The sequence below is a fragment of the Schistocerca cancellata genome, unplaced genomic scaffold (genome assembly GCF_023864275.1).
Source record: "Schistocerca cancellata isolate TAMUIC-IGC-003103 unplaced genomic scaffold, iqSchCanc2.1 HiC_scaffold_417, whole genome shotgun sequence".
Taxonomy (NCBI): domain Eukaryota; kingdom Metazoa; phylum Arthropoda; class Insecta; order Orthoptera; family Acrididae; genus Schistocerca; species Schistocerca cancellata.
The window spans coordinates 198,536-226,202 of NW_026046434.1; the positions used below are offsets into that span (position 1 = coordinate 198,536).

The 27,667-nt window shown below is 42.1% G+C and overlaps 15 non-coding genes across 15 annotated transcripts; all 15 read left to right on the top strand.

The window, feature by feature from the left end:
- The first annotated feature begins 1,567 nt into the window (after positions 1–1,567).
- Positions 1,568–1,774, top strand: LOC126122985 (small nucleolar RNA U3). Its single transcript, XR_007526108.1, has one exon. It is a non-coding gene; the product is annotated as a small nucleolar RNA U3 (small nucleolar RNA).
- A 943-nt stretch (positions 1,775–2,717) lies between these two features.
- Positions 2,718–2,836, top strand: LOC126123196 (U5 spliceosomal RNA). Its single transcript, XR_007526298.1, has one exon. It is a non-coding gene; the product is annotated as a U5 spliceosomal RNA (small nuclear RNA).
- Positions 2,837–5,263: 2,427 nt separating this feature from the next.
- On the top strand, positions 5,264–5,470 carry LOC126122986 (small nucleolar RNA U3). The gene has a single exon (XR_007526109.1). It is a non-coding gene; the product is annotated as a small nucleolar RNA U3 (small nucleolar RNA).
- A 943-nt stretch (positions 5,471–6,413) lies between these two features.
- Positions 6,414–6,532, top strand: LOC126123116 (U5 spliceosomal RNA). Its single transcript, XR_007526226.1, has one exon. It is a non-coding gene; the product is annotated as a U5 spliceosomal RNA (small nuclear RNA).
- Positions 6,533–8,959: 2,427 nt separating this feature from the next.
- Positions 8,960–9,166, top strand: LOC126122989 (small nucleolar RNA U3). The gene has a single exon (XR_007526110.1). It is a non-coding gene; the product is annotated as a small nucleolar RNA U3 (small nucleolar RNA).
- Positions 9,167–10,109: 943 nt separating this feature from the next.
- LOC126123117 (U5 spliceosomal RNA) lies at positions 10,110–10,228 on the top strand. Its single transcript, XR_007526227.1, has one exon. It is a non-coding gene; the product is annotated as a U5 spliceosomal RNA (small nuclear RNA).
- A 2,427-nt stretch (positions 10,229–12,655) lies between these two features.
- Positions 12,656–12,862, top strand: LOC126122990 (small nucleolar RNA U3). The gene has a single exon (XR_007526111.1). It is a non-coding gene; the product is annotated as a small nucleolar RNA U3 (small nucleolar RNA).
- Positions 12,863–13,805: 943 nt separating this feature from the next.
- On the top strand, positions 13,806–13,924 carry LOC126123118 (U5 spliceosomal RNA). The gene has a single exon (XR_007526228.1). It is a non-coding gene; the product is annotated as a U5 spliceosomal RNA (small nuclear RNA).
- A 2,429-nt stretch (positions 13,925–16,353) lies between these two features.
- LOC126122991 (small nucleolar RNA U3) lies at positions 16,354–16,560 on the top strand. Its single transcript, XR_007526112.1, has one exon. It is a non-coding gene; the product is annotated as a small nucleolar RNA U3 (small nucleolar RNA).
- Positions 16,561–17,503: 943 nt separating this feature from the next.
- Positions 17,504–17,622, top strand: LOC126123121 (U5 spliceosomal RNA). The gene has a single exon (XR_007526230.1). It is a non-coding gene; the product is annotated as a U5 spliceosomal RNA (small nuclear RNA).
- Positions 17,623–20,051: 2,429 nt separating this feature from the next.
- Positions 20,052–20,258, top strand: LOC126122992 (small nucleolar RNA U3). The gene has a single exon (XR_007526113.1). It is a non-coding gene; the product is annotated as a small nucleolar RNA U3 (small nucleolar RNA).
- Positions 20,259–21,201: 943 nt separating this feature from the next.
- On the top strand, positions 21,202–21,320 carry LOC126123122 (U5 spliceosomal RNA). The gene has a single exon (XR_007526231.1). It is a non-coding gene; the product is annotated as a U5 spliceosomal RNA (small nuclear RNA).
- A 2,428-nt stretch (positions 21,321–23,748) lies between these two features.
- LOC126122993 (small nucleolar RNA U3) lies at positions 23,749–23,955 on the top strand. Its single transcript, XR_007526114.1, has one exon. It is a non-coding gene; the product is annotated as a small nucleolar RNA U3 (small nucleolar RNA).
- A 943-nt stretch (positions 23,956–24,898) lies between these two features.
- Positions 24,899–25,017, top strand: LOC126123123 (U5 spliceosomal RNA). The gene has a single exon (XR_007526232.1). It is a non-coding gene; the product is annotated as a U5 spliceosomal RNA (small nuclear RNA).
- A 2,436-nt stretch (positions 25,018–27,453) lies between these two features.
- On the top strand, positions 27,454–27,660 carry LOC126122994 (small nucleolar RNA U3). The gene has a single exon (XR_007526115.1). It is a non-coding gene; the product is annotated as a small nucleolar RNA U3 (small nucleolar RNA).
- Positions 27,661–27,667: the final 7 nt, after the last annotated feature.

Genomic DNA, 27,667 nt, shown 5'->3' on the forward strand with positions numbered 1-27,667 from the left:
AGTGCCTCCTGTGAGTTGTTGATGCTGCTTGTCTTTTAAGTAAAATTGATAGGGGCTCTTGATTGACCCAGCCATAGACAGAGCTGGTGCATACTTGGCTTGAGAAGACTTTGGCCAGTAAATGATGAAATACCAACACAGTGCTCACAACAAAGCTCCTTTCCCCGCATTCTAGTTTCCCTCGGGTATAGAGTGACATGATATTGGCAGAGGATGTGCAGATAATCACTTTGATCAGGCTGTTTTTTTTTTTAATGCTCTTTTACCAGAATCCATTCATAGTGATAACTGTGTTCTCTGGTGAAACACGATGAGAACATAGTGTGAAGTGCACAGAACTAGCTATTTGAGTGTGTGTGAAAATGTGAGGTAACCACTGTTACTCCTAAATTTCTGTGGAATTAAGTTTTCTGTGTGTGTCTGAAAATCCAAGTGGTTCAAGTTGGTAGTTTATTTGTTGCAAGCGAAAAAAGCTTTTTAGTAAACTGAGGCACTAGCATTAGTTTCCAGTTCACTGTGACAAGGAAGCTAGTATAAAAAGTAGTTTGTGGTTTTGTTTGCAAAGAAGTGCTCATGGGATGTAAGCACTGCTTGAGATTATTCTGAGATGATTTTTTAGGGGTGGGGGGATTGCTAAACATCTAGCATTTTAGTAAGGAACTTGTCGGAGTAGTTGTAAAATTGTTATTTTATGAGAAATTTCTTTAATCATAGCACATGGCCATCATAGTTGAAGCATAAAGATTGGCATGGTATGCGTAGGTCTGTAAAATGTCCTGACAGTGATGTTCATAGAGACTTGTTGTATACTTTGATTCTTCATCTGTTTAACAGTAGACATAAGAAATGTATTAGTGGAGCAAGTAGCTGTGAAATTACTGGCGTATGATTGGTAGTATTGACGTGGCGCTGAGTGGAAGTGTTTGTTTAGCTGTGGGTGTTTTCATAATTGCCATGTGAGGAAAAGCAATACTCGTGATAGGCGAAAAGAGATACAGAGAGAAACACATTTATTGCGAGTATTGTATATCAGCAGCTCTTGGGCGGGTATCAAGTAAGACGCAAAGTGAAACGAAAGAGGAAGTATGCATGAAAGTGGCGATATATCGACAAGAGTTTGCACTGTTAGGGTGAGGTGAATAAACTAGTGCGGTGCGAAAATTTTCGAAGAGAGAGGCGGCTTTAAAGAAAGCACAAGAGTCCTATGAACGCCGTCTTGTGTGTTTGTCTTTCAGTGGCTATTTGGCATGTCTGCTTGCGCCATAGGATGCTACTGTATGTGCCCCAGGCCCCCATCTAGCGGCCGGAGGTGCAAGCGGTGTTTACATACAGTCTCGCGTGAGGCAATGGTCTCTCATTTCGGAAGACAAGAAGCACTGGTAGCGCACAAAATAGCTGAGTGAGATCATGGCGGCCAAGTAAGAGTAGAAGTAGGTTCTTTGCAGAATGTCCGAGCTTAAGAAATTCTTCGATAAGTAAATCGCGAAATGTGAAGAGAGTGTCGTATTCTCGTAGGGCGTGTTGACGGTCTCGTGGCATAAGTAGCGAGCGGTGATAGCTTGCTAGCAAGATCATACTTCACAGGATCATTTCTGTAGTATGTCTTCAACTCTCTCTAGTTCAAAGCTGGAGTAGACGTAACCACGATGATGAGTGGTAGCACTGTCCCTGAGCGTGAGGCTTGCGATCGAGATTCATCGCATCTTGGTTGTAATCGATGATCGTTCACCACATTCTGAGGGATGTGGGAAGGGAATAGCGCTTTCCGAGTGGTGGTTTTATTATATAGAATAGAAGCAAGCATAAGTCATACTTTTGGTATCGGGACCCGCGTCGTTGCAGAAATGTCGCTACAGGTTGTGGAAGGACTTTGATTACGACATGTCATGAAAGCCTTGTGGGAGTTTCTCGAGTGGCACGGGGACGAGCCATTTGATTTGGCCTGCTCCAAGTGCTAGGCTTGGATGACAACGACGTACTTTTGAGTTACAAGAATGAGTGAGCAACACAAGAAGAGTGCAATTGATGACCATAAAAGGCTGACACACAACACAGTCTTGATAATCAGCACTAATGCATGATGTACGGAACATTTAGGAGGAGCACGTTTGGCTAGCAAACATGAATTGAGTGATTTGCAAGGCACTGTTATCTGCAAGAAGGAATGCATGAAATTCGCAAATGAATAAGACTGGTTCAAATACTATCGGCAGAAATTTTATTTCTGTTGTCAACTAGTATTAATTAGTTGTGTGGGAGCAGCGGGATATTTCCCTTGCACCATACATCTACATACAGGTTGCGTCTGATGTGGCCTAGTTTTGCGTTCAAAGAACTATCTAGTTGTCTGTTTTTTCAGTGAACGAGTGTGGTGGGGAGGAGAGAGATTAGTGTTAGATGCAGAGCAGTGCGGGCAGTTGTGTCTCTGACGGTGGGTCGCCGAGAGGAATTGGGCGTGCTGCCATCTGTCGGCAGGTGAGGTAATGAAGCAGCTTGAATGGTGACAGAAATGATGAAAATAGTTATCTAAAGAGTAATATCGACGACATTTGGCAGACACGTATTTCAGCGCTGACAGTTAGTTTGGGGTGTGTGCTTGCATGGCACTGGAAGTGTGTTGACAGTAGAGAAGTAGACAAGACGGAAAGAATTTTCCGCGTTCTCGCGGAGAAGCAATAGAGAAGCAGCCATAAGTATTGAAGTGAGGGCGTTGATCGGCACTCTGGTTTCCCTTCAAAACGAATAAATCTTTCGGCTTTTACTAAAGATTTCCGTGGAGGGGAACATTAAATGAGTCTATAAGGTATTTTTCGTAGTGCTCGGCTATTGCTGAGCCATAATCACAAGTAAAACGTAATGTAATTAACAAGAGGTAGGTTGTGTTGTGAGAATGAAGGGCGTGGAGTAGCGGATCACGTTGAATCAGGTAGATGCTTTTTTAATTTGAAAATGTAATTGGCCGTTTCGTAGTATAATGAAACAAGTACATTTGCCCTGAAATGGCTTGCAGTGTGTTAGGCGATTGTGTAAAGAGAGAGAGAGCGCTATTTATTGTCCTGGAAACTCTTGGTGAACCCTTTCCGCATCTCAGTTCTAGATGATTTGAGGGTGTTTACTTGCACTGCAGTTGCACAACAGCATATAAGCCGATATTTGGAAGTGAATGATGAATTGAGAGGCTCTGTAATAAATACTAGTATGTGATTAGTAGATTGTGTTTTGAAACCCAAAATTATTTTTACCGCAGAAGTTTGTGATTTGTAGGTATGATGTGAGTGAGATTTGGGCTGTAGATGGTGGTTAGTTGGGCAGGATGAGCATTTCAATTGTTTTCAATAGAGTGGATATTAGTGGCACTGGCTTGTTGCCATAATGTGGCATTGGTTCTTTGTTCATAACAGTGTACTCAGTTTTGTAGAAGATTTAGGTGAGAAAGAGACAGTTGTTGAATATGACATAGATAGCTAGAGATGAATTGAGTAGCAATTTCCTGGTAGGTGTAGTTTGGGTATGATGTGTCTCAGTGAGAGATAAATCTTGAAATGGAAGGGTTGTTCCTAGCTACAGTCTTGGAAACTATGTATCTGCTGTTGACTCCAATGTTTTCAAGATTACTTGTGTACAAAATTGGCCAGACTTTGCTGTTTCTTCTTCAGTAAATCAGTGGAAGGTGGTGCAGATAATGGTATAAATGTTCAGTGCCTCCTGTGAGTTGTTGATGCTGCTTGTCTTTTAAGTAAAATTGATAGGGGCTCTTGATTGACCCAGCCATAGACAGAGCTGGTGCATACTTGGCTTGAGAAGACTTTGGCCAGTAAATGATGAAATACCAACACAGTGCTCACAACAAAGCTCCTTTCCCTGCATTCTAGTTTCCCTCGGGTATAGAGTGACATGATATTGGCAGAGGATGTGCAGATAATCACTTTGATCAGGCTGTTTTTTTTTTTTTTAATGCTCTTTTACCAGAATCCATTCATAGTGATAACTGTGTTCTCTGGTGAAACACGATGAGAACATAGTGTGAAGTGCACAGAACTAGCTATTTGAGTGTGTGTGAAAATGTGAGGTAACCACTGTTACTCCTAAATTTCTGTGGAATTAAGTTTTCTGTGTGTGTCTGAAAATCCAAGTGGTTCAAGTTGGTAGTTTATGTGTTGCAAGCGAAAAAAGCTTTTTAGTAAACTGAGGCACTAGCATTAGTTTCCAGTTCACTGTGACAAGGAAGCTAGTATAAAAAGTTTTGTGGTTTTGTTTGCAAAGAAGTGCTCATGGGATGTAAGCACTGCTTGAGATTATTCTGAGATGATTTTTGTGGGGGGGGGATTGCTAAACATCTAGCATTTTAGTAAGGAACTTGTCGGAGTAGTTGTAAAATTGTTATTTTATGAGAAATTTCTTTAATCATAGCACATGGCCATCATAGTTGAAGCATAAAGATTGGCATGGTATGCGTAGGTCTGTAAAATGTCCTGACAGTGATGTTCATAGAGACTTGTTGTATACTTTGATTCTTCATCTGTTTAACAGTAGACATAAGAAATGTATTAGTGGAGCAAGTAGCTGTGAAATTACTGGCGTATGATTGGTAGTATTGACGTGGCGCTGAGTGGAAGTGTTTGTTTAGCTGTGGGTGTTTTCATAATTGCCATGTGAGGAAAAGCAATACTCGTGATAGGCGAAAAGAGATACAGAGAGAAACACATTTATTGCGAGTATTGTATATCAGCAGCTCTTGGGCGGGTATCAAGTAAGACGCAAAGTGAAACGAAAGAGGAAGTATGCATGAAAGTGGCGATATATCGACAAGAGTTTGCACTGTTAGGGTGAGGTGAATAAACTAGTGCGGTGCGAAAATTTTCGAAGAGAGAGGCGGCTTTAAAGAAAGCACAAGAGTCCTATGAACGCCGTCTTGTGTGTTTGTCTTTCAGTGGCTATTTGGCATGTCTGCTTGCGCCATAGGATGCTACTGTATGTGCCCCAGGCCCCCATCTAGCGGCCGGAGGTGCAAGCGGTGTTTACATACAGTCTCGCGTGAGGCAATGGTCTCTCATTTCGGAAGACAAGAAGCACTGGTAGCGCACAAAATAGCTGAGTGAGATCATGGCGGCCAAGTAAGAGTAGAAGTAGGTTCTTTGCAGAATGTCCGAGCTTAAGAAATTCTTCGATAAGTAAATCGCGAAATGTGAAGAGAGTGTCGTATTCTCGTAGGGCGTGTTGACGGTCTCGTGGCATAAGTAGCGAGCGGTGATAGCTTGCTAGCAAGATCATACTTCACAGGATCATTTCTGTAGTATGTCTTCAACTCTCTCTAGTTCAAAGCTGGAGTAGACGTAACCACGATGATGAGTGGTAGCACTGTCCCTGAGCGTGAGGCTTGCGATCGAGATTCATCGCATCTTGGTTGTAATCGATGATCGTTCACCACATTCTGAGGGATGTGGGAAGGGAATAGCGCTTTCCGAGTGGTGGTTTTATTATATAGAATAGAAGCAAGCATAAGTCATACTTTTGGTATCGGGACCCGCGTCGTTGCAGAAATGTCGCTACAGGTTGTGGAAGGACTTTGATTACGACATGTCATGAAAGCCTTGTGGGAGTTTCTCGAGTGGCACGGGGACGAGCCATTTGATTTGGCCTGCTCCAAGTGCTAGGCTTGGATGACAACGACGTACTTTTGAGTTACAAGAATGAGTGAGCAACACAAGAAGAGTGCAATTGATGACCATAAAAGGCTGACACACAACACAGTCTTGATAATCAGCACTAATGCATGATGTACGGAACATTTAGGAGGAGCACGTTTGGCTAGCAAACATGAATTGAGTGATTTGCAAGGCACTGTTATCTGCAAGAAGGAATGCATGAAATTCGCAAATGAATAAGACTGGTTCAAATACTATCGGCAGAAATTTTATTTCTGTTGTCAACTAGTATTAATTAGTTGTGTGGGAGCAGGGGGATATTTCCCTTGCACCATACATCTACATACAGGTTGCGTCTGATGTGGCCTAGTTTTGCGTTCAAAGAACTATCTAGTTGTCTGTTTTTTCAGTGAACGAGTGTGGTGGGGAGGAGAGAGATTAGTGTTAGATGCAGAGCAGTGCGGGCAGTTGTGTCTCTGACGGTGGGTCGCCGAGAGGAATTGGGCGTGCTGCCATCTGTCGGCAGGTGAGGTAATGAAGCATCTTGAATGGTGACAGAAATGATGAAAATAGTTATCTAAAGAGTAATATCGACGACATTTGGCAGACACGTATTTCAGCGCTGACAGTTAGTTTGGGGTGTGTGCTTGCATGGCACTGGAAGTGTGTTGACAGTAGAGAAGTAGACAAGACGGAAAGAATTTTCCGCGTTCTCGCGGAGAAGCAATAGAGAAGCAGCCATAAGTATTGAAGTGAGGGCGTTGATCGGCACTCTGGTTTCCCTTCAAAACGAATAAATCTTTCGCCTTTTACTAAAGATTTCCGTGGAGGGGAACATTAAATGAGTCTATAAGGTATTTTTCGTAGTGCTCGGCTATTGCTGAGCCATAATCACAAGTAAAACGTAATGTAATTAACAAGAGGTAGGTTGTGTTGTGAGAATGAAGGGCGTGGAGTAGCGGATCACGTTGGATCAGGTAGATGCTTTTTTAATTTGAAAATGTAATTGGCCGTTTCGTAGTATAATGAAACAAGTACATTTGCCCTGAAATGGCTTGCAGTGTGTTAGGCGATTGTGTAAAGAGAGAGAGAGCGCTATTTATTGTCCTGGAAACTCTTGGTGAACCCTTTCCGCATCTCAGTTCTAGATGATTGGAGGGTGTTTACTTGCACTGCAGTTGCACAACAGCATATAAGCCGATATTTGGAAGTGAATGATGAATTGAGAGGCTTTGTAATAAATACTAGTATGTGATTAGTAGATTGTGTTTTGAAACCCAAAATTATTTTTACCGCAGAAGTTTGTGATTTGTAGGTATGATGTGAGTGAGATTTGGGCTGTAGATGGTGGTTAGTTGGGCAGGATGAGCATTTCAATTGTTTTCAATAGAGTGGATATTAGTGGCACTGGCTTGTTGCCATAATGTGGCATTGGTTCTTTGTTCATAACAGTGTACTCAGTTTTGTAGAAGATTTAGGTGAGAAAGAGACAGTTGTTGAATATGACATAGATAGCTAGAGATGAATTGAGTAGCAATTTCCTGGTAGGTGTAGTTTGGGTATGATGTGTCTCAGTGAGAGATAAATCTTGAAATGGAAGGGTTGTTCCTAGCTACAGTCTTGGAAACTATGTATCTGCTGTTGACTCCAATGTTTTCAAGATTACTTGTGTACAAAATTGGCCAGACTTTGCTGTTTCTTCTTCAGTAAATCAGTGGAAGGTGGTGCAGATAATGGTATAAATGTTCAGTGCCTCCTGTGAGTTGTTGATGCTGCTTGTCTTTTAAGTAAAATTGATAGGGGCTCTTGATTGACCCAGCCATAGACAGAGCTGGTGCATACTTGGCTTGAGAAGACTTTGGCCAGTAAATGATGAAATACCAACACAGTGCTCACAACAAAGCTCCTTTCCCTGCATTCTAGTTTCCCTCGGGTATAGAGTGACATGATATTGGCAGAGGATGTGCAGATAATCACTTTGATCAGGCTGTTTTTTTTTTTTTTAATGCTCTTTTACCAGAATCCATTCATAGTGATAACTGTGTTCTCTGGTGAAACACGATGAGAACATAGTGTGAAGTGCACAGAACTAGCTATTTGAGTGTGTGTGAAAATGTGAGGTAACCACTGTTACTCCTAAATTTCTGTGGAATTAAGTTTTCTGTGTGTGTCTGAAAATCCAAGTGGTTCAAGTTGGTAGTTTATGTGTTGCAAGCGAAAAAAGCTTTTTAGTAAACTGAGGCACTAGCATTAGTTTCCAGTTCACTGTGACAAGGAAGCTAGTATAAAAAGTTTTGTGGTTTTGTTTGCAAAGAAGTGCTCATGGGATGTAAGCACTGCTTGAGATTATTCTGAGATGATTTTTGTGGGGGGGGGATTGCTAAACATCTAGCATTTTAGTAAGGAACTTGTCGGAGTAGTTGTAAAATTGTTATTTTATGAGAAATTTCTTTAATCATAGCACATGGCCATCATAGTTGAAGCATAAAGATTGGCATGGTATGCGTAGGTCTGTAAAATGTCCTGACAGTGATGTTCATAGAGACTTGTTGTATACTTTGATTCTTCATCTGTTTAACAGTAGACATAAGAAATGTATTAGTGGAGCAAGTAGCTGTGAAATTACTGGCGTATGATTGGTAGTATTGACGTGGCGCTGAGTGGAAGTGTTTGTTTAGCTGTGGGTGTTTTCATAATTGCCATGTGAGGAAAAGCAATACTCGTGATAGGCGAAAAGAGATACAGAGAGAAACACATTTATTGCGAGTATTGTATATCAGCAGCTCTTGGGCGGGTATCAAGTAAGACGCAAAGTGAAACGAAAGAGGAAGTATGCATGAAAGTGGCGATATATCGACAAGAGTTTGCACTGTTAGGGTGAGGTGAATAAACTAGTGCGGTGCGAAAATTTTCGAAGAGAGAGGCGGCTTTAAAGAAAGCACAAGAGTCCTATGAACGCCGTCTTGTGTGTTTGTCTTTCAGTGGCTATTTGGCATGTCTGCTTGCGCCATAGGATGCTACTGTATGTGCCCCAGGCCCCCATCTAGCGGCCGGAGGTGCAAGCGGTGTTTACATACAGTCTCGCGTGAGGCAATGGTCTCTCATTTCGGAAGACAAGAAGCACTGGTAGCGCACAAAATAGCTGAGTGAGATCATGGCGGCCAAGTAAGAGTAGAAGTAGGTTCTTTGCAGAATGTCCGAGCTTAAGAAATTCTTCGATAAGTAAATCGCGAAATGTGAAGAGAGTGTCGTATTCTCGTAGGGCGTGTTGACGGTCTCGTGGCATAAGTAGCGAGCGGTGATAGCTTGCTAGCAAGATCATACTTCACAGGATCATTTCTGTAGTATGTCTTCAACTCTCTCTAGTTCAAAGCTGGAGTAGACGTAACCACGATGATGAGTGGTAGCACTGTCCCTGAGCGTGAGGCTTGCGATCGAGATTCATCGCATCTTGGTTGTAATCGATGATCGTTCACCACATTCTGAGGGATGTGGGAAGGGAATAGCGCTTTCCGAGTGGTGGTTTTATTATATAGAATAGAAGCAAGCATAAGTCATACTTTTGGTATCGGGACCCGCGTCGTTGCAGAAATGTCGCTACAGGTTGTGGAAGGACTTTGATTACGACATGTCATGAAAGCCTTGTGGGAGTTTCTCGAGTGGCACGGAGACGAGCCATTTGATTTGGCCTGCTCCAAGTGCTAGGCTTGGATGACAACGACGTACTTTTGAGTTACAAGAATGAGTGAGCAACACAAGAAGAGTGCAATTGATGACCATAAAAGGCTGACACACAACACAGTCTTGATAATCAGCACTAATGCATGATGTACGGAACATTTAGGAGGAGCACGTTTGGCTAGCAAACATGAATTGAGTGATTTGCAAGGCACTGTTATCTGCAAGAAGGAATGCATGAAATTCGCAAATGAATAAGACTGGTTCAAATACTATCGGCAGAAATTTTATTTCTGTTGTCAACTAGTATTAATTAGTTGTGTGGGAGCAGGGGGATATTTCCCTTGCACCATACATCTACATACAGGTTGCGTCTGATGTGGCCTAGTTTTGCGTTCAAAGAACTATCTAGTTGTCTGTTTTTTCAGTGAACGAGTGTGGTGGGGAGGAGAGAGATTAGTGTTAGATGCAGAGCAGTGCGGGCAGTTGTGTCTCTGACGGTGGGTCGCCGAGAGGAATTGGGCGTGCTGCCATCTGTCGGCAGGTGAGGTAATGAAGCATCTTGAATGGTGACAGAAATGATGAAAATAGTTATCTAAAGAGTAATATCGACGACATTTGGCAGACACGTATTTCAGCGCTGACAGTTAGTTTGGGGTGTGTGCTTGCATGGCACTGGAAGTGTGTTGACAGTAGAGAAGTAGACAAGACGGAAAGAATTTTCCGCGTTCTCGCGGAGAAGCAATAGAGAAGCAGCCATAAGTATTGAAGTGAGGGCGTTGATCGGCACTCTGGTTTCCCTTCAAAACGAATAAATCTTTCGCCTTTTACTAAAGATTTCCGTGGAGGGGAACATTAAATGAGTCTATAAGGTATTTTTCGTAGTGCTCGGCTATTGCTGAGCCATAATCACAAGTAAAACGTAATGTAATTAACAAGAGGTAGGTTGTGTTGTGAGAATGAAGGGCGTGGAGTAGCGGATCACGTTGGATCAGGTAGATGCTTTTTTAATTTGAAAATGTAATTGGCCGTTTCGTAGTATAATGAAACAAGTACATTTGCCCTGAAATGGCTTGCAGTGTGTTAGGCGATTGTGTAAAGAGAGAGAGAGCGCTATTTATTGTCCTGGAAACTCTTGGTGAACCCTTTCCGCATCTCAGTTCTAGATGATTGGAGGGTGTTTACTTGCACTGCAGTTGCACAACAGCATATAAGCCGATATTTGGAAGTGAATGATGAATTGAGAGGCTTTGTAATAAATACTAGTATGTGATTAGTAGATTGTGTTTTGAAACCCAAAATTATTTTTACCGCAGAAGTTTGTGATTTGTAGGTATGATGTGAGTGAGATTTGGGCTGTAGATGGTGGTTAGTTGGGCAGGATGAGCATTTCAATTGTTTTCAATAGAGTGGATATTAGTGGCACTGGCTTGTTGCCATAATGTGGCATTGGTTCTTTGTTCATAACAGTGTACTCAGTTTTGTAGAAGATTTAGGTGAGAAAGAGACAGTTGTTGAATATGACATAGATAGCTAGAGATGAATTGAGTAGCAATTTCCTGGTAGGTGTAGTTTGGGTATGATGTGTCTCAGTGAGAGATAAATCTTGAAATGGAAGGGTTGTTCCTAGCTACAGTCTTGGAAACTATGTATCTGCTGTTGACTCCAATGTTTTCAAGATTACTTGTGTACAAAATTGGCCAGACTTTGCTGTTTCTTCTTCAGTAAATCAGTGGAAGGTGGTGCAGATAATGGTATAAATGTTCAGTGCCTCCTGTGAGTTGTTGATGCTGCTTGTCTTTTAAGTAAAATTGATAGGGGCTCTTGATTGACCCAGCCATAGACAGAGCTGGTGCATACTTGGCTTGAGAAGACTTTGGCCAGTAAATGATGAAATACCAACACAGTGCTCACAACAAAGCTCCTTTCCCTGCATTCTAGTTTCCCTCGGGTATAGAGTGACATGATATTGGCAGAGGATGTGCAGATAATCACTTTGATCAGGCTGTTTTTTTTTTAATGCTCTTTTACCAGAATCCATTCATAGTGATAACTGTGTTCTCTGGTGAAACACGATGAGAACATAGTGTGAAGTGCACAGAACTAGCTATTTGAGTGTGTGTGAAAATGTGAGGTAACCACTGTTACTCCTAAATTTCTGTGGAATTAAGTTTTCTGTGTGTGTCTGAAAATCCAAGTGGTTCAAGTTGGTAGTTTATTTGTTGCAAGCGAAAAAAGCTTTTTAGTAAACTGAGGCACTAGCATTAGTTTCCAGTTCACTGTGACAAGGAAGCTAGTATAAAAAGTAGTTTGTGGTTTTGTTTGCAAAGAAGTGCTCATGGGATGTAAGCACTGCTTGAGATTATTCTGAGATGATTTTTTAGGGGTGGGGGGATTGCTAAACATCTAGCATTTTAGTAAGGAACTTGTCGGAGTAGTTGTAAAATTGTTATTTTATGAGAAATTTCTTTAATCATAGCACATGGCCATCATAGTTGAAGCATAAAGATTGGCATGGTATGCGTAGGTCTGTAAAATGTCCTGACAGTGATGTTCATAGAGACTTGTTGTATACTTTGATTCTTCATCTGTTTAACAGTAGACATAAGAAATGTATTAGTGGAGCAAGTAGCTGTGAAATTACTGGCGTATGATTGGTAGTATTGACGTGGCGCTGAGTGGAAGTGTTTGTTTAGCTGTGGGTGTTTTCATAATTGCCATGTGAGGAAAAGCAATACTCGTGATAGGCGAAAAGAGATACAGAGAGAAACACATTTATTGCGAGTATTGTATATCAGCAGCTCTTGGGCGGGTATCAAGTAAGACGCAAAGTGAAACGAAAGAGGAAGTATGCATGAAAGTGGCGATATATCGACAAGAGTTTGCACTGTTAGGGTGAGGTGAATAAACTAGTGCGGTGCGAAAATTTTCGAAGAGAGAGGCGGCTTTAAAGAAAGCACAAGAGTCCTATGAACGCCGTCTTGTGTGTTTGTCTTTCAGTGGCTATTTGGCATGTCTGCTTGCGCCATAGGATGCTACTGTATGTGCCCCAGGCCCCCATCTAGCGGCCGGAGGTGCAAGCGGTGTTTACATACAGTCTCGCGTGAGGCAATGGTCTCTCATTTCGGAAGACAAGAAGCACTGGTAGCGCACAAAATAGCTGAGTGAGATCATGGCGGCCAAGTAAGAGTAGAAGTAGGTTCTTTGCAGAATGTCCGAGCTTAAGAAATTCTTCGATAAGTAAATCGCGAAATGTGAAGAGAGTGTCGTATTCTCGTAGGGCGTGTTGACGGTCTCGTGGCATAAGTAGCGAGCGGTGATAGCTTGCTAGCAAGATCATACTTCACAGGATCATTTCTGTAGTATGTCTTCAACTCTCTCTAGTTCAAAGCTGGAGTAGACGTAACCACGATGATGAGTGGTAGCACTGTCCCTGAGCGTGAGGCTTGCGATCGAGATTCATCGCATCTTGGTTGTAATCGATGATCGTTCACCACATTCTGAGGGATGTGGGAAGGGAATAGCGCTTTCCGAGTGGTGGTTTTATTATATAGAATAGAAGCAAGCATAAGTCATACTTTTGGTATCGGGACCCGCGTCGTTGCAGAAATGTCGCTACAGGTTGTGGAAGGACTTTGATTACGACATGTCATGAAAGCCTTGTGGGAGTTTCTCGAGTGGCACGGGGACGAGCCATTTGATTTGGCCTGCTCCAAGTGCTAGGCTTGGATGACAACGACGTACTTTTGAGTTACAAGAATGAGTGAGCAACACAAGAAGAGTGCAATTGATGACCATAAAAGGCTGACACACAACACAGTCTTGATAATCAGCACTAATGCATGATGTACGGAACATTTAGGAGGAGCACGTTTGGCTAGCAAACATGAATTGAGTGATTTGCAAGGCACTGTTATCTGCAAGAAGGAATGCATGAAATTCGCAAATGAATAAGACTGGTTCAAATACTATCGGCAGAAATTTTATTTCTGTTGTCAACTAGTATTAATTAGTTGTGTGGGAGCAGGGGGATATTTCCCTTGCACCATACATCTACATACAGGTTGCGTCTGATGTGGCCTAGTTTTGCGTTCAAAGAACTATCTAGTTGTCTGTTTTTTCAGTGAACGAGTGTGGTGGGGAGGAGAGAGATTAGTGTTAGATGCAGAGCAGTGCGGGCAGTTGTGTCTCTGACGGTGGGTCGCCGAGAGGAATTGGGCGTGCTGCCATCTGTCGGCAGGTGAGGTAATGAAGCATCTTGAATGGTGACAGAAATGATGAAAATAGTTATCTAAAGAGTAATATCGACGACATTTGGCAGACACGTATTTCAGCGCTGACAGTTAGTTTGGGGTGTGTGCTTGCATGGCACTGGAAGTGTGTTGACAGTAGAGAAGTAGACAAGACGGAAAGAATTTTCCGCGTTCTCGCGGAGAAGCAATAGAGAAGCAGCCATAAGTATTGAAGTGAGGGCGTTGATCGGCACTCTGGTTTCCCTTCAAAACGAATAAATCTTTCGCCTTTTACTAAAGATTTCCGTGGAGGGGAACATTAAATGAGTCTATAAGGTATTTTTCGTAGTGCTCGGCTATTGCTGAGCCATAATCACAAGTAAAACGTAATGTAATTAACAAGAGGTAGGTTGTGTTGTGAGAATGAAGGGCGTGGAGTAGCGGATCACGTTGAATCAGGTAGATGCTTTTTTAATTTGAAAATGTAATTGGCCGTTTCGTAGTATAATGAAACAAGTACATTTGCCCTGAAATGGCTTGCAGTGTGTTAGGCGATTGTGTAAAGAGAGAGAGAGAGCGCTATTTATTGTCCTGGAAACTCTTGGTGAACCCTTTCCGCATCTCAGTTCTAGATGATTTGAGGGTGTTTACTTGCACTGCAGTTGCACAACAGCATATAAGCCGATATTTGGAAGTGAATGATGAATTGAGAGGCTCTGTAATAAATACTAGTATGTGATTAGTAGATTGTGTTTTGAAACCCAAAATTATTTTTACCGCAGAAGTTTGTGATTTGTAGGTATGATGTGAGTGAGATTTGGGCTGTAGATGGTGGTTAGTTGGGCAGGATGAGCATTTCAATTGTTTTCAATAGAGTGGATATTAGTGGCACTGGCTTGTTGCCATAATGTGGCATTGGTTCTTTGTTCATAACAGTGTACTCAGTTTTGTAGAAGATTTAGGTGAGAAAGAGACAGTTGTTGAATATGGCATAGATAGCTAGAGATGAATTGAGTAGCAATTTCCTGGTAGGTGTAGTTTGGGTATGATGTGTCTCAGTGAGAGATAAATCTTGAAATGGAAGGGTTGTTCCTAGCTACAGTCTTGGAAACTATGTATCTGCTGTTGACTCCAATGTTTTCAAGATTACTTGTGTACAAAATTGGCCAGACTTTGCTGTTTCTTCTTCAGTAAATCAGTGGAAGGTGGTGCAGATAATGGTATAAATGTTCAGTGCCTCCTGTGAGTTGTTGATGCTGCTTGTCTTTTAAGTTAAATTGATAGGGGCTCTTGATTGACCCAGCCATAGACAGAGCTGGTGCATACTTGGCTTGAGAAGACTTTGGCCAGTAAATGATGAAATACCAACACAGTGCTCACAACAAAGCTCCTTTCCCTGCATTCTAGTTTCCCTCGGGTATAGAGTGACATGATATTGGCAGAGGATGTGCAGATAATCACTTTGATCAGGCTGTTTTTTTTTTTTTTAATGCTCTTTTACCAGAATCCATTCATAGTGATAACTGTGTTCTCTGGTGAAACACGATGAGAACATAGTGTGAAGTGCACAGAACTAGCTATTTGAGTGTGTGTGAAAATGTGAGGTAACCACTGTTACTCCTAAATTTCTGTGGAATTAAGTTTTCTGTGTGTGTCTGAAAATCCAAGTGGTTCAAGTTGGTAGTTTATGTGTTGCAAGCGAAAAAAGCTTTTTAGTAAACTGAGGCACTAGCATTAGTTTCCAGTTCACTGTGACAAGGAAGCTAGTATAAAAAGTTTTGTGGTTTTGTTTGCAAAGAAGTGCTCATGGGATGTAAGCACTGCTTGAGATTATTCTGAGATGATTTTTGTGGGGGGGGGATTGCTAAACATCTAGCATTTTAGTAAGGAACTTGTCGGAGTAGTTGTAAAATTGTTATTTTATGAGAAATTTCTTTAATCATAGCACATGGCCATCATAGTTGAAGCATAAAGATTGGCATGGTATGCGTAGGTCTGTAAAATGTCCTGACAGTGATGTTCATAGAGACTTGTTGTATACTTTGATTCTTCATCTGTTTAACAGTAGACATAAGAAATGTATTAGTGGAGCAAGTAGCTGTGAAATTACTGGCGTATGATTGGTAGTATTGACGTGGCGCTGAGTGGAAGTGTTTGTTTAGCTGTGGGTGTTTTCATAATTGCCATGTGAGGAAAAGCAATACTCGTGATAGGCGAAAAGAGATACAGAGAGAAACACATTTATTGCGAGTATTGTATATCAGCAGCTCTTGGGCGGGTATCAAGTAAGACGCAAAGTGAAACGAAAGAGGAAGTATGCATGAAAGTGGCGATATATCGACAAGAGTTTGCACTGTTAGGGTGAGGTGAATAAACTAGTGCGGTGCGAAAATTTTCGAAGAGAGAGGCGGCTTTAAAGAAAGCACAAGAGTCCTATGAACGCCGTCTTGTGTGTTTGTCTTTCAGTGGCTATTTGGCATGTCTGCTTGCGCCATAGGATGCTACTGTATGTGCCCCAGGCCCCCATCTAGCGGCCGGAGGTGCAAGCGGTGTTTACATACAGTCTCGCGTGAGGCAATGGTCTCTCATTTCGGAAGACAAGAAGCACTGGTAGCGCACAAAATAGCTGAGTGAGATCATGGCGGCCAAGTAAGAGTAGAAGTAGGTTCTTTGCAGAATGTCCGAGCTTAAGAAATTCTTCGATAAGTAAATCGCGAAATGTGAAGAGAGTGTCGTATTCTCGTAGGGCGTGTTGACGGTCTCGTGGCATAAGTAGCGAGCGGTGATAGCTTGCTAGCAAGATCATACTTCACAGGATCATTTCTGTAGTATGTCTTCAACTCTCTCTAGTTCAAAGCTGGAGTAGACGTAACCACGATGATGAGTGGTAGCACTGTCCCTGAGCGTGAGGCTTGCGATCGAGATTCATCGCATCTTGGTTGTAATCGATGATCGTTCACCACATTCTGAGGGATGTGGGAAGGGAATAGCGCTTTCCGAGTGGTGGTTTTATTATATAGAATAGAAGCAAGCATAAGTCATACTTTTGGTATCGGGACCCGCGTCGTTGCAGAAATGTCGCTACAGGTTGTGGAAGGACTTTGATTACGACATGTCATGAAAGCCTTGTGGGAGTTTCTCGAGTGGCACGGGGACGAGCCATTTGATTTGGCCTGCTCCAAGTGCTAGGCTTGGATGACAACGACGTACTTTTGAGTTACAAGAATGAGTGAGCAACACAAGAAGAGTGCAATTGATGACCATAAAAGGCTGACACACAACACAGTCTTGATAATCAGCACTAATGCATGATGTACGGAACATTTAGGAGGAGCACGTTTGGCTAGCAAACATGAATTGAGTGATTTGCAAGGCACTGTTATCTGCAAGAAGGAATGCATGAAATTCGCAAATGAATAAGACTGGTTCAAATACTATCGGCAGAAATTTTATTTCTGTTGTCAACTAGTATTAATTAGTTGTGTGGGAGCAGGGGGATATTTCCCTTGCACCATACATCTACATACAGGTTGCGTCTGATGTGGCCTAGTTTTGCGTTCAAAGAACTATCTAGTTGTCTGTTTTTTCAGTGAACGAGTGTGGTGGGGAGGAGAGAGATTAGTGTTAGATGCAGAGCAGTGCGGGCAGTTGTGTCTCTGACGGTGGGTCGCCGAGAGGAATTGGGCGTGCTGCCATCTGTCGGCAGGTGAGGTAATGAAGCATCTTGAATGGTGACAGAAATGATGAAAATAGTTATCTAAAGAGTAATATCGACGACATTTGGCAGACACGTATTTCAGCGCTGACAGTTAGTTTGGGGTGTGTGCTTGCATGGCACTGGAAGTGTGTTGACAGTAGAGAAGTAGACAAGACGGAAAGAATTTTCCGCGTTCTCGCGGAGAAGCAATAGAGAAGCAGCCATAAGTATTGAAGTGAGGGCGTTGATCGGCACTCTGGTTTCCCTTCAAAACGAATAAATCTTTCGCCTTTTACTAAAGATTTCCGTGGAGGGGAACATTAAATGAGTCTATAAGGTATTTTTCGTAGTGCTCGGCTATTGCTGAGCCATAATCACAAGTAAAACGTAATGTAATTAACAAGAGGTAGGTTGTGTTGTGAGAATGAAGGGCGTGGAGTAGCGGATCACGTTGGATCAGGTAGATGCTTTTTTAATTTGAAAATGTAATTGGCCGTTTCGTAGTATAATGAAACAAGTACATTTGCCCTGAAATGGCTTGCAGTGTGTTAGGCGATTGTGTAAAGAGAGAGAGAGCGCTATTTATTGTCCTGGAAACTCTTGGTGAACCCTTTCCGCATCTCAGTTCTAGATGATTGGAGGGTGTTTACTTGCACTGCAGTTGCACAACAGCATATAAGCCGATATTTGGAAGTGAATGATGAATTGAGAGGCTTTGTAATAAATACTAGTATGTGATTAGTAGATTGTGTTTTGAAACCCAAAATTATTTTTACCGCAGAAGTTTGTGATTTGTAGGTATGATGTGAGTGAGATTTGGGCTGTAGATGGTGGTTAGTTGGGCAGGATGAGCATTTCAATTGTTTTCAATAGAGTGGATATTAGTGGCACTGGCTTGTTGCCATAATGTGGCATTGGTTCTTTGTTCATAACAGTGTACTCAGTTTTGTAGAAGATTTAGGTGAGAAAGAGACAGTTGTTGAATATGACATAGATAGCTAGAGATGAATTGAGTAGCAATTTCCTGGTAGGTGTAGTTTGGGTATGATGTGTCTCAGTGAGAGATAAATCTTGAAATGGAAGGGTTGTTCCTAGCTACAGTCTTGGAAACTATGTATCTGCTGTTGACTCCAATGTTTTCAAGATTACTTGTGTACAAAATTGGCCAGACTTTGCTGTTTCTTCTTCAGTAAATCAGTGGAAGGTGGTGCAGATAATGGTATAAATGTTCAGTGCCTCCTGTGAGTTGTTGATGCTGCTTGTCTTTTAAGTAAAATTGATAGGGGCTCTTGATTGACCCAGCCATAGACAGAGCTGGTGCATACTTGGCTTGAGAAGACTTTGGCCAGTAAATGATGAAATACCAACACAGTGCTCACAACAAAGCTCCTTTCCCTGCATTCTAGTTTCCCTCGGGTATAGAGTGACATGATATTGGCAGAGGATGTGCAGATAATCACTTTGATCAGGCTGTTTTTTTTTTTTTTTTAATGCTCTTTTACCAGAATCCATTCATAGTGATAACTGTGTTCTCTGGTGAAACACGATGAGAACATAGTGTGAAGTGCACAGAACTAGCTATTTGAGTGTGTGTGAAAATGTGAGGTAACCACTGTTACTCCTAAATTTCTGTGGAATTAAGTTTTCTGTGTGTGTCTGAAAATCCAAGTGGTTCAAGTTGGTAGTTTATGTGTTGCAAGCGAAAAAAGCTTTTTAGTAAACTGAGGCACTAGCATTAGTTTCCAGTTCACTGTGACAAGGAAGCTAGTATAAAAAGTTTTGTGGTTTTGTTTGCAAAGAAGTGCTCATGGGATGTAAGCACTGCTTGAGATTATTCTGAGATGATTTTTGTGGGGGGGGGATTGCTAAACATCTAGCATTTTAGTAAGGAACTTGTCGGAGTAGTTGTAAAATTGTTATTTTATGAGAAATTTCTTTAATCATAGCACATGGCCATCATAGTTGAAGCATAAAGATTGGCATGGTATGCGTAGGTCTGTAAAATGTCCTGACAGTGATGTTCATAGAGACTTGTTGTATACTTTGATTCTTCATCTGTTTAACAGTAGACATAAGAAATGTATTAGTGGAGCAAGTAGCTGTGAAATTACTGGCGTATGATTGGTAGTATTGACGTGGCGCTGAGTGGAAGTGTTTGTTTAGCTGTGGGTGTTTTCATAATTGCCATGTGAGGAAAAGCAATACTCGTGATAGGCGAAAAGAGATACAGAGAGAAACACATTTATTGCGAGTATTGTATATCAGCAGCTCTTGGGCGGGTATCAAGTAAGACGCAAAGTGAAACGAAAGAGGAAGTATGCATGAAAGTGGCGATATATCGACAAGAGTTTGCACTGTTAGGGTGAGGTGAATAAACTAGTGCGGTGCGAAAATTTTCGAAGAGAGAGGCGGCTTTAAAGAAAGCACAAGAGTCCTATGAACGCCGTCTTGTGTGTTTGTCTTTCAGTGGCTATTTGGCATGTCTGCTTGCGCCATAGGATGCTACTGTATGTGCCCCAGGCCCCCATCTAGCGGCCGGAGGTGCAAGCGGTGTTTACATACAGTCTCGCGTGAGGCAATGGTCTCTCATTTCGGAAGACAAGAAGCACTGGTAGCGCACAAAATAGCTGAGTGAGATCATGGCGGCCAAGTAAGAGTAGAAGTAGGTTCTTTGCAGAATGTCCGAGCTTAAGAAATTCTTCGATAAGTAAATCGCGAAATGTGAAGAGAGTGTCGTATTCTCGTAGGGCGTGTTGACGGTCTCGTGGCATAAGTAGCGAGCGGTGATAGCTTGCTAGCAAGATCATACTTCACAGGATCATTTCTGTAGTATGTCTTCAACTCTCTCTAGTTCAAAGCTGGAGTAGACGTAACCACGATGATGAGTGGTAGCACTGTCCCTGAGCGTGAGGCTTGCGATCGAGATTCATCGCATCTTGGTTGTAATCGATGATCGTTCACCACATTCTGAGGGATGTGGGAAGGGAATAGCGCTTTCCGAGTGGTGGTTTTATTATATAGAATAGAAGCAAGCATAAGTCATACTTTTGGTATCGGGACCCGCGTCGTTGCAGAAATGTCGCTACAGGTTGTGGAAGGACTTTGATTACGACATGTCATGAAAGCCTTGTGGGAGTTTCTCGAGTGGCACGGGGACGAGCCATTTGATTTGGCCTGCTCCAAGTGCTAGGCTTGGATGACAACGACGTACTTTTGAGTTACAAGAATGAGTGAGCAACACAAGAAGAGTGCAATTGATGACCATAAAAGGCTGACACACAACACAGTCTTGATAATCAGCACTAATGCATGATGTACGGAACATTTAGGAGGAGCACGTTTGGCTAGCAAACATGAATTGAGTGATTTGCAAGGCACTGTTATCTGCAAGAAGGAATGCATGAAATTCGCAAATGAATAAGACTGGTTCAAATACTATCGGCAGAAATTTTATTTCTGTTGTCAACTAGTATTAATTAGTTGTGTGGGAGCAGGGGGATATTTCCCTTGCACCATACATCTACATACAGGTTGCGTCTGATGTGGCCTAGTTTTGCGTTCAAAGAACTATCTAGTTGTCTGTTTTTTCAGTGAACGAGTGTGGTGGGGAGGAGAGAGATTAGTGTTAGATGCAGAGCAGTGCGGGCAGTTGTGTCTCTGACGGTGGGTCGCCGAGAGGAATTGGGCGTGCTGCCATCTGTCGGCAGGTGAGGTAATGAAGCATCTTGAATGGTGACAGAAATGATGAAAATAGTTATCTAAAGAGTAATATCGACGACATTTGGCAGACACGTATTTCAGCGCTGACAGTTAGTTTGGGGTGTGTGCTTGCATGGCACTGGAAGTGTGTTGACAGTAGAGAAGTAGACAAGACGGAAAGAATTTTCCGCGTTCTCGCGGAGAAGCAATAGAGAAGCAGCCATAAGTATTGAAGTGAGGGCGTTGATCGGCACTCTGGTTTCCCTTCAAAACGAATAAATCTTTCGCCTTTTACTAAAGATTTCCGTGGAGGGGAACATTAAATGAGTCTATAAGGTATTTTTCGTAGTGCTCGGCTATTGCTGAGCCATAATCACAAGTAAAACGTAATGTAATTAACAAGAGGTAGGTTGTGTTGTGAGAATGAAGGGCGTGGAGTAGCGGATCACGTTGGATCAGGTAGATGCTTTTTTAATTTGAAAATGTAATTGGCCGTTTCGTAGTATAATGAAACAAGTACATTTGCCCTGAAATGGCTTGCAGTGTGTTAGGCGATTGTGTAAAGAGAGAGAGAGAGCGCTATTTATTGTCCTGGAAACTCTTGGTGAACCCTTTCCGCATCTCAGTTCTAGATGATTTGAGGGTGTTTACTTGCACTGCAGTTGCACAACAGCATATAAGCCGATATTTGGAAGTGAATGATGAATTGAGAGGCTCTGTAATAAATACTAGTATGTGATTAGTAGATTGTGTTTTGAAACCCAAAATTATTTTTACCGCAGAAGTTTGTGATTTGTAGGTATGATGTGAGTGAGATTTGGGCTGTAGATGGTGGTTAGTTGGGCAGGATGAGCATTTCAATTGTTTTCAATAGAGTGGATATTAGTGGCACTGGCTTGTTGCCATAATGTGGCATTGGTTCTTTGTTCATAACAGTGTACTCAGTTTTGTAGAAGATTTAGGTGAGAAAGAGACAGTTGTTGAATATGGCATAGATAGCTAGAGATGAATTGAGTAGCAATTTCCTGGTAGGTGTAGTTTGGGTATGATGTGTCTCAGTGAGAGATAAATCTTGAAATGGAAGGGTTGTTCCTAGCTACAGTCTTGGAAACTATGTATCTGCTGTTGACTCCAATGTTTTCAAGATTACTTGTGTACAAAATTGGCCAGACTTTGCTGTTTCTTCTTCAGTAAATCAGTGGAAGGTGGTGCAGATAATGGTATAAATGTTCAGTGCCTCCTGTGAGTTGTTGATGCTGCTTGTCTTTTAAGTTAAATTGATAGGGGCTCTTGATTGACCCAGCCATAGACAGAGCTGGTGCATACTTGGCTTGAGAAGACTTTGGCCAGTAAATGATGAAATACCAACACAGTGCTCACAACAAAGCTCCTTTCCCTGCATTCTAGTTTCCCTCGGGTATAGAGTGACATGATATTGGCAGAGGATGTGCAGATAATCACTTTGATCAGGCTGTTTTTTTTTTTTTAATGCTCTTTTACCAGAATCCATTCATAGTGATAACTGTGTTCTCTGGTGAAACACGATGAGAACATAGTGTGAAGTGCACAGAACTAGCTATTTGAGTGTGTGTGAAAATGTGAGGTAACCACTGTTACTCCTAAATTTCTGTGGAATTAAGTTTTCTGTGTGTGTCTGAAAATCCAAGTGGTTCAAGTTGGTAGTTTATGTGTTGCAAGCGAAAAAAGCTTTTTAGTAAACTGAGGCACTAGCATTAGTTTCCAGTTCACTGTGACAAGGAAGCTAGTATAAAAAGTTTTGTGGTTTTGTTTGCAAAGAAGTGCTCATGGGATGTAAGCACTGCTTGAGATTATTCTGAGATGATTTTTGTGGGGGGGGGATTGCTAAACATCTAGCATTTTAGTAAGGAACTTGTCGGAGTAGTTGTAAAATTGTTATTTTATGAGAAATTTCTTTAATCATAGCACATGGCCATCATAGTTGAAGCATAAAGATTGGCATGGTATGCGTAGGTCTGTAAAATGTCCTGACAGTGATGTTCATAGAGACTTGTTGTATACTTTGATTCTTCATCTGTTTAACAGTAGACATAAGAAATGTATTAGTGGAGCAAGTAGCTGTGAAATTACTGGCGTATGATTGGTAGTATTGACGTGGCGCTGAGTGGAAGTGTTTGTTTAGCTGTGGGTGTTTTCATAATTGCCATGTGAGGAAAAGCAATACTCGTGATAGGCGAAAAGAGATACAGAGAGAAACACATTTATTGCGAGTATTGTATATCAGCAGCTCTTGGGCGGGTATCAAGTAAGACGCAAAGTGAAACGAAAGAGGAAGTATGCATGAAAGTGGCGATATATCGACAAGAGTTTGCACTGTTAGGGTGAGGTGAATAAACTAGTGCGGTGCGAAAATTTTCGAAGAGAGAGGCGGCTTTAAAGAAAGCACAAGAGTCCTATGAACGCCGTCTTGTGTGTTTGTCTTTCAGTGGCTATTTGGCATGTCTGCTTGCGCCATAGGATGCTACTGTATGTGCCCCAGGCCCCCATCTAGCGGCCGGAGGTGCAAGCGGTGTTTACATACAGTCTCGCGTGAGGCAATGGTCTCTCATTTCGGAAGACAAGAAGCACTGGTAGCGCACAAAATAGCTGAGTGAGATCATGGCGGCCAAGTAAGAGTAGAAGTAGGTTCTTTGCAGAATGTCCGAGCTTAAGAAATTCTTCGATAAGTAAATCGCGAAATGTGAAGAGAGTGTCGTATTCTCGTAGGGCGTGTTGACGGTCTCGTGGCATAAGTAGCGAGCGGTGATAGCTTGCTAGCAAGATCATACTTCACAGGATCATTTCTGTAGTATGTCTTCAACTCTCTCTAGTTCAAAGCTGGAGTAGACGTAACCACGATGATGAGTGGTAGCACTGTCCCTGAGCGTGAGGCTTGCGATCGAGATTCATCGCATCTTGGTTGTAATCGATGATCGTTCACCACATTCTGAGGGATGTGGGAAGGGAATAGCGCTTTCCGAGTGGTGGTTTTATTATATAGAATAGAAGCAAGCATAAGTCATACTTTTGGTATCGGGACCCGCGTCGTTGCAGAAATGTCGCTACAGGTTGTGGAAGGACTTTGATTACGACATGTCATGAAAGCCTTGTGGGAGTTTCTCGAGTGGCACGGGGACGAGCCATTTGATTTGGCCTGCTCCAAGTGCTAGGCTTGGATGACAACGACGTACTTTTGAGTTACAAGAATGAGTGAGCAACACAAGAAGAGTGCAATTGATGACCATAAAAGGCTGACACACAACACAGTCTTGATAATCAGCACTAATGCATGATGTACGGAACATTTAGGAGGAGCACGTTTGGCTAGCAAACATGAATTGAGTGATTTGCAAGGCACTGTTATCTGCAAGAAGGAATGCATGAAATTCGCAAATGAATAAGACTGGTTCAAATACTATCGGCAGAAATTTTATTTCTGTTGTCAACTAGTATTAATTAGTTGTGTGGGAGCAGCGGGATATTTCCCTTGCACCATACATCTACATACAGGTTGCGTCTGATGTGGCCTAGTTTTGCGTTCAAAGAACTATCTAGTTGTCTGTTTTTTCAGTGAACGAGTGTGGTGGGGAGGAGAGAGATTAGTGTTAGATGCAGAGCAGTGCGGGCAGTTGTGTCTCTGACGGTGGGTCGCCGAGAGGAATTGGGCGTGCTGCCATCTGTCGGCAGGTGAGGTAATGAAGCATCTTGAATGGTGACAGAAATGATGAAAATAGTTATCTAAAGAGTAATATCGACGACATTTGGCAGACACGTATTTCAGCGCTGACAGTTAGTTTGGGGTGTGTGCTTGCATGGCACTGGAAGTGTGTTGACAGTAGAGAAGTAGACAAGACGGAAAGAATTTTCCGCGTTCTCGCGGAGAAGCAATAGAGAAGCAGCCATAAGTATTGAAGTGAGGGCGTTGATCGGCACTCTGGTTTCCCTTCAAAACGAATAAATCTTTCGCCTTTTACTAAAGATTTCCGTGGAGGGGAACATTAAATGAGTCTATAAGGTATTTTTCGTAGTGCTCGGCTATTGCTGAGCCATAATCACAAGTAAAACGTAATGTAATTAACAAGAGGTAGGTTGTGTTGTGAGAATGAAGGGCGTGGAGTAGCGGATCACGTTGGATCAGGTAGATGCTTTTTTAATTTGAAAATGTAATTGGCCGTTTCGTAGTATAATGAAACAAGTACATTTGCCCTGAAATGGCTTGCAGTGTGTTAGGCGATTGTGTAAAGAGAGAGAGAGCGCTATTTATTGTCCTGGAAACTCTTGGTGAACCCTTTCCGCATCTCAGTTCTAGATGATTTGAGGGTGTTTACTTGCACTGCAGTTGCACAACAGCATATAAGCCGATATTTGGAAGTGTATGATGAATTGAGAGGCTTTGTAATAAATACTAGTATGTGATTAGTAGATTGTGTTTTGAAACCCAAAATTATTTTTACTGCAGAAGTTTGTGATTTGTAGGTATGATGTGAGTGAGATTTGGGCTGTAGATGGTGGTTAGTTGGGCAGGATGAGCATTTCAATTGTTTTCAATAGAGTGGATATTAGTGGCACTGGCTTGTTGCCATAATGTGGCATTGGTTCTTTGTTCATAACAGTGTACTCAGTTTTGTAGAAGATTTAGGTGAGAAAGAGACAGTTGTTGAATATGACATAGATAGCTAGAGATGAATTGAGTAGCAATTTCCTGGTAGGTGTAGTTTGGGTATGATGTGTCTCAGTGAGAGATAAATCTTGAAATGGAAGGGTTGTTCCTAGCTACAGTCTTGGAAACTATGTATCTGCTGTTGACTCCAATGTTTTCAAGATTACTTGTGTACAAAATTGGCCAGACTTTGCTGTTTCTTCTTCAGTAAATCAGTGGAAGGTGGTGCAGATAATGGTATAAATGTTCAGTGCCTCCTGTGAGTTGTTGATGCTGCTTGTCTTTTAAGTAAAATTGATAGGGGCTCTTGATTGACCCAGCCATAGACAGAGCTGGTGCATACTTGGCTTGAGAAGACTTTGGCCAGTAAATGATGAAATACCAACACAGTGCTCACAACAAAGCTCCTTTCCCTGCATTCTAGTTTCCCTCGGGTATAGAGTGACATGATATTGGCAGAGGATGTGCAGATAATCACTTTGATCAGGCTGTTTTTTTTTTTTTTTAATGCTCTTTTACCAGAATCCATTCATAGTGATAACTGTGTTCTCTGGTGAAACACGATGAGAACATAGTGTGAAGTGCACAGAACTAGCTATTTGAGTGTGTGTGAAAATGTGAGGTAACCACTGTTACTCCTAAATTTCTGTGGAATTAAGTTTTCTGTGTGTGTCTGAAAATCCAAGTGGTTCAAGTTGGTAGTTTATGTGTTGCAAGCGAAAAAAGCTTTTTAGTAAACTGAGGCACTAGCATTAGTTTCCAGTTCACTGTGACAAGGAAGCTAGTATAAAAAGTTTTGTGGTTTTGTTTGCAAAGAAGTGCTCATGGGATGTAAGCACTGCTTGAGATTATTCTGAGATGATTTTTGTGGGGGGGGGGGGGGGGGATTGCTAAACATCTAGCATTTTAGTAAGGAACTTGTCGGAGTAGTTGTAAAATTGTTATTTTATGAGAAATTTCTTTAATCATAGCACATGGCCATCATAGTTGAAGCATAAAGATTGGCATGGTATGCGTAGGTCTGTAAAATGTCCTGACAGTGATGTTCATAGAGACTTGTTGTATACTTTGATTCTTCATCTGTTTAACAGTAGACATAAGAAATGTATTAGTGGAGCAAGTAGCTGTGAAATTACTGGCGTATGATTGGTAGTATTGACGTGGCGCTGAGTGGAAGTGTTTGTTTAGCTGTGGGTGTTTTCATAATTGCCATGTGAGGAAAAGCAATACTCGTGATAGGCGAAAAGAGATACAGAGAGAAACACATTTATTGCGAGTATTGTATATCAGCAGCTCTTGGGCGGGTATCAAGTAAGACGCAAAGTGAAACGAAAGAGGAAGTATGCATGAAAGTGGCGATATATCGACAAGAGTTTGCACTGTTAGGGTGAGGTGAATAAACTAGTGCGGTGCGAAAATTTTCGAAGAGAGAGGCGGCTTTAAAGAAAGCACAAGAGTCCTATGAACGCCGTCTTGTGTGTTTGTCTTTCAGTGGCTATTTGGCATGTCTGCTTGCGCCATAGGATGCTACTGTATGTGCCCCAGGCCCCCATCTAGCGGCCGGAGGTGCAAGCGGTGTTTACATACAGTCTCGCGTGAGGCAATGGTCTCTCATTTCGGAAGACAAGAAGCACTGGTAGCGCACAAAATAGCTGAGTGAGATCATGGCGGCCAAGTAAGAGTAGAAGTAGGTTCTTTGCAGAATGTCCGAGCTTAAGAAATTCTTCGATAAGTAAATCGCGAAATGTGAAGAGAGTGTCGTATTCTCGTAGGGCGTGTTGACGGTCTCGTGGCATAAGTAGCGAGCGGTGATAGCTTGCTAGCAAGATCATACTTCACAGGATCATTTCTGTAGTATGTCTTCAACTCTCTCTAGTTCAAAGCTGGAGTAGACGTAACCACGATGATGAGTGGTAGCACTGTCCCTGAGCGTGAGGCTTGCGATCGAGATTCATCGCATCTTGGTTGTAATCGATGATCGTTCACCACATTCTGAGGGATGTGGGAAGGGAATAGCGCTTTCCGAGTGGTGGTTTTA